This window comes from Budorcas taxicolor, chromosome 5, assembly GCF_023091745.1.
Source record: "Budorcas taxicolor isolate Tak-1 chromosome 5, Takin1.1, whole genome shotgun sequence".
Classification (NCBI taxonomy): domain Eukaryota; kingdom Metazoa; phylum Chordata; class Mammalia; order Artiodactyla; family Bovidae; genus Budorcas; species Budorcas taxicolor.
Genome location: NC_068914.1, coordinates 73876601 through 73882527, shown reverse-complemented (window position 1 = coordinate 73882527; position 5927 = coordinate 73876601).

Genomic DNA, 5927 nt, shown 5'->3' with positions numbered 1-5927 from the left:
AAAAATTCTGAAGAATCTTTATTTTGCATCGTGTCCCTTTCCATGTTCTACATAATGAAAATCATTTATTCTTTTGACAAATAATTGCCCATTTTAGAGTTCTCATGTGAACATTTTTTGGAATAAAAGGATTGTGACATATTAGATAAGTGATTACAGATTTGGCACTCACTTATCACATTCCTTCTTGATATATTTGTTATACTTTATAATCATAATTTTGCATTTGGAACATCTTCCTAGAGTTTGTATAAACAGCTAAATATATACTTTATGTATATAAATGTCAAATAATAAAGAGCTAATAGTTAAAAGAAAAGTTGGTTTTTGTTAAATTAATCAAAACTTTTAAGTTAGGTTTTATTTTATTCAAAAACATTTGGTTGTATGATATATATTTTTTGAATCATCATCTTGTTTCTGACTCTCAAAGGATATTTGAAGAAGTAAGTATCTGCCTATTAATCAAATTCTAATTAGAACTATTTAATATTAATACTTCCTTTCCGAAGCCAAGAGAGAATTGTGGTGCGAACACCTCCAAATAATTTACTTCTTATCTAGAAATGTATACTAAGACTTTTTTTTTTGACAATGTTATAATCAACTTTCTGAATGTTATTTTCTCGAAGCCCATGCTAAAAGTCTGTATTCCTTGGGCCCTTGAATTAAATGTGAGGTGACTGAGAAGCATGCTTAGAAAGGAAGAATACCAACCTGGGATTAACTTTATGATGACTAATCTATAATATGAATTATTAAAACAAAAAAGACAGAATCTCCCTTAAACTCTGGAAAACTCATGCATAAAGGAGAAGTAATTATTTTCTCATCCTTCCTTTTAACATTCAACCAGTTAAAACCATGTATTTTTGTTGTTTTGCTTTGCTTAGCTTAAACCTAATTTTAGGATTTAACTGAAAGTAAGCATGAGTTTTCCATCAATTAATTCCCTTGGGGATCATCAGCAGTTTAATGTTCAAGAGGCAGGAAACTGACTTTTTTATAGACATGTGAGCAACTGACTCTTCTTTTTTGAACGAGACCTTAGTTTATCCATTGACAAGGTCTTATAAGGAATTAGTGGGTGATGCTTCTATAACAATCAGTATAATACATTAGTCATTTTCTGTTTATTCTACCTGACTATCATTCAGATTCACTTGATAAGCCCTGGATATTAATGTTAAGAAACTCTTCAGAATGTATTGACAGCACTGGAGGGAAAATCCTTGCTTTTCAATTCAAAGGTATGTCCTACTTACTGCTTAGGTCTGCCTATCTAATCAGGCAGCATCTATTATTTGCAACCTCTTATCTTTTTTCCCAGTTTAGTTCACTTATTTCAGCCAACCAGAATTCAGTTATATAACATTACTCTCCACCACAAGAGACTATTAGAGGATAGATTTTGGAACCTAAGACAGACTTTGTTTCAAATTTCATTCTGTTAACTTAGTATTTGTAAGAGTTGGGACGATTATTGATACCTACTTGGCACCAGTGTTGTGATGATTAAACAAGTTGATTATACAAAGTTTTGATATACTGAAGGTGCTCAGTTCCTATTATTATTATCCCAGGTAGCACTAGGGGTAAAGAACCCACCTGCCAATGCAGGAGATATAAGTGATGCGGGTTTGATCCCTGGGTTGGGAAGATCTCCTGGAGGAGGAAATGGCAACCCACTCCAGTATTCTTGCCTGCAGAATCCTACGGACAGAGGACCTGGCAGGCTACTGTCCACATGGTCTTACAGAGTTGGACACGACTGATGCAATTTAGCACACACATGATTCATATGGTCTTTTCATTATATAGATATATATATCAGATAGATACTTTATTTCTTTCAAAATCTGAAAAATTTACTAGAACAAAGGACTTGTTATTACTTATAAACTCAAATTTTAAAGTATATTATTTTTAACATAAAAGAAGCAGACTCACAGATATAGTGGTTACCAGTTTGGGGTGAGGACGATATAGAGGTGGGGAGTGGGAGGTACAAACTACTGTGTATAAGATAGGTTCAAGGATGTACTGTGCAACATAGGGAATATAGCCAATATTCCATAATGGAAAGTGGAGTGAAGTGAAGTCGCTCAGTTGTGCCTGACTCTGTGACCCCATGGACTGTAGCCTACCAGGCTTCTCAGTCCATGGGATTTTCCAGGCAAGAGTACTGGAGTGGGTTGTCATTTCCTTCTCCAGGGGATCTTCCTGACCCAGGGATCAAACCCAGGTCTCCTGCATTGTAGGCAGACGCTTTACCCTCTGAGCCACCAGGGAAGCCCAGTGGAAAGTGGAAAGTTACCTTTAAAAACTGTATGCTGCTGCTGCTAAGTCACTTCAGTCATGTCCGACTCTGTGCGACCCCAGAGATGGCAGCCCACCAGGCTCCCCCGTCCCTGGGATTCTCCAGGCAAGAATACTGGAGTGGGGTGCCATTTCCTTCTCCAATACGTGAAAGTGAAGTCGCTCAGTCGTGTCCGACTCTTAGCAACCCCATGGACTGCAGCCTACCAGGCTCCTCCATCCATGGGATTTTCCAGGCAAGAGTACGGGAGTGGGGTGCCATTTAAAAACTGTATAAAATAGGGCAGTTCCCTGGTGCTTCAGTGGTTAGGACTCAGTGCTGTCACTGCTGTGGTCTGGATTCAGTCCCTAGAAGATTCCACAAGCTGTGTGGCGCAGCAAATAAAATACTTTATAAAATTTTAAAATTAAAAATTAAAGTGTACTATTATAAATTTTAATTTGTTTTTCCAATTCCCGAAATAGTCTATCCTCATATTGTACTATCAAAATCTGAAGTACAGAAAATAAGTAGAGAAAAAACCATACATAAGCGTACTATGCAAAGGCAGCTACCATAAGTTCTGCCTATTTCATTTATAAGGAGGATTTTTACGTACTCTTCTTAAGCATTATTTTATCCCAGCTATTTTCAAAATTTTCAATCTAAAAGGTGAAAGATGAGTACTATGACTGTCCACCTTTATTCGCCAAACATTAAACTCTTGCCCTGTTTGCACATTCTTTTTTTCTCTCCACACACACATATATATATATATTTTTTGGTTTAACAATCTGAAAGCAAATACAACACATTATCTTCCAGGAGCAAGAATCACAATACCATTATCCCACCAATGAAACTTAACAATAATTTATTAATACCATCTAATACAGGGTCTGTATTCCAATCTTCCTGTCTTAAAAATGTTTTTATAGTCTCTGCCCTACTCCAGTATATAATCCAAATTCCACACATTGCAATGTCTTTTAATTTAAAATAGTTTCCTCTGTCCTTATTTTATATTCTTTTTTGTCTTTCATAACAGTGATAGAGTCCAAGTCAACTATCTTATAGACTCCTCTGCATTCGGGCTCACCACAGGGACAGGGATACTGGCAGCAGCAGTCCTGGAAGATCCCCCTAGGCATACGCACTCTTGGAGGTCACCATTAACCTCACCATACAGCCCACAAACCTCAGGCCTGGGTTGCTTCAGGCCAAACAACAGGAAGAGAGCAAAACCCCAGTTCAGTTCAGTCACTCTGTCATGTCTGACTCTTTGCGTCCTCATGGACTGCAGCACGCCAGGCCTCCCTGTCCATCACCAACTTCCAGAGCTTGCTCAAAATCATGTCCATCGAGTTGGTGATGCCATCCAACCATCTCATCCTCTATATCATCCCTTTCTCCTCCTGCCTTCAATCTTTCCCAGCATTAGAGTCTTTTCTAAGGAGTCAGTCCTTCACATCAGGTGGTCAAAGTACTGGAGTTTCAGCTTCAGCATCAGCCCTTTCAATGAGTATTCAGGACTGATTTCACTTAGGATTGACTAGTTTGATCTTGCAGTCCAAGGGACTCTCAAGAGTCTTCTCCAACACCACAGTTCAAAAGCATCAATTTTTCGGCACTCAGCTTTCTTTATAGTCCAACCCTCACATCCATACGTGACTACTAGAAAAACTGAGCAAGGCTCTGCCCACCAGAGCAAGACCCAGTTTTTCCTGGTCCTTCCCATTAGGAGGAGCTTCTCTCACAGGTAAGTCGGTAAAGAATCTGCCTGCAATGGAGGAGACCTGGGTTTGATTCCTGGATCAGGAAGATCCTCTGGAGAAAGAAATGGCAACCCACTCTAGTATTCTTGCCTGGAGAATCCCATGGACAGAGGAGCCTAGCTAGCTACAGCCCATGGGGTTACAAGAGTTGGATAAGACTTAGCAACTAAACCACTATGTAGTAGTTCTATTTTTCTGTTTTTTGGGGAGGGTCAGTTGGTAAAGAATCCGTGTACAAAAAAGATCTTCATGACCCAGATAATCACGATGGTGTGATCACTCATCTAGAACCAGACATCCTGGAATGTGAAGTTAAGTGGGTCTTAGAAAGCATCACTAGGAACAAAGCTAGTGGAGGCGATGGAATTCCAGTTGAGCTATTTCAAATCCTAAAATATGATGCTGTGAAAGTGCCGCACTCAATATGCCAGCAAATTTGGAAAACTCAGCAGTGGCCACAGGACTGGAAAAAGTCAGTTTTCATTTCAATCCCAAAGAAAGGCAATGCCAAAGAATGCTCAAACTACCACACAATTGTACTCATCTCACATGCTAGTAAAATAATGCTCCAAGCCAGGCTTCAGCAATACGTGAACCGTGAACTTCCAGATGTTCAAGTTAGTTTTAGCAAAGAAAAAGGAACTAGAGATCAAACTGCCAACATATGCTGGATCATTGAAAAAGCAAGAGAGTGCCAGAAAAACATCTATTTCTGCTTTACTGACTATGCCAAAGCCTTTGACTGTGTGGATCATAATAAACTGTGGAAAATTCTGAAAGAGATGGGAATACCAGACCACCTGACCTGCCTCCTGAGAAACCTGTATGCAGGTCAGGAAGCAACAGTTAGAACTGGACATGGAACAACAGACTGGTTCTGAATAGGAAAAGGAGTATGTCAAGGCTGTATATTGTCACCCTGCTTATTTAACTTATATGCAGAGTACATCATGAGAAATGCTGGGCTGGAAGAAGCACAAGCTGGAATCAAGATTGCCAGGAGGAATATCAATAACCTCAGATATGCAGATGACACCACCCTTATGGCAGAAAGTGAAGAAAAACTAAAGAGCCTCTTGATGAAAGTGAAAGAGGAGAGTGAAAAAGTTGGCTTAAAGCTCAACATTCAGAAAACTAAGATCATGGCATCTGGTTGCATCACTTCTAGGCAAACAGATGGGGAAACAGTGGAAACAGTGTCAGGCTTTATTTTTGGGGGCTCCAAAATGACTGCAGATGGTGATTGCAGCCATGAAATTAAAAGACGCTTACTCCTTGGAAGGAAAGTTATGACCAACCTAGAGAGCATATTCAAAAGCAGAGACATTACTTTGCCAACAAAGGTCCATCTAGTCAAGGCTATGGTTTTTCCAGTAGTCATGTATGGATGTGAGAGTTGGACTATAAAGGAAGCTGAGTGCCAAAGAATTGATGCTTTTGAACTGTGGTGTTGGAGAAGACTTGAGAGTCCCTTGGACTGCAAGGAGATCCAAACAGTCCATCCTAAAGGAGACCAGTCCTGGGTGTTCATTGGAAGGACTGATGTTGAAGCTGAAACTCCAATACTTTGGGCACCTGATGCAAAGAGTTGACTCTTTTGGAAAGACCCTGATGCTGGGAAAGATTGAGGGCAGGAGGAGAAGGGGATGACAGAGGATGAGATGATTGGATGGCATCACCGACTCAATGGACATGAGTTTGGGTAAACTCCGGGTGGTGATGGACAGGGAGGCCTGGCATGCTGTGGTTCATGGGGTCGCAAAGAGTTGGACGCGACTGAGCAACTGAACTGAACTGGTAAAGAATCTGCCTGCAATGCAGGAGACTCCAGTTCAATTCCTGGGTCAGGAGGA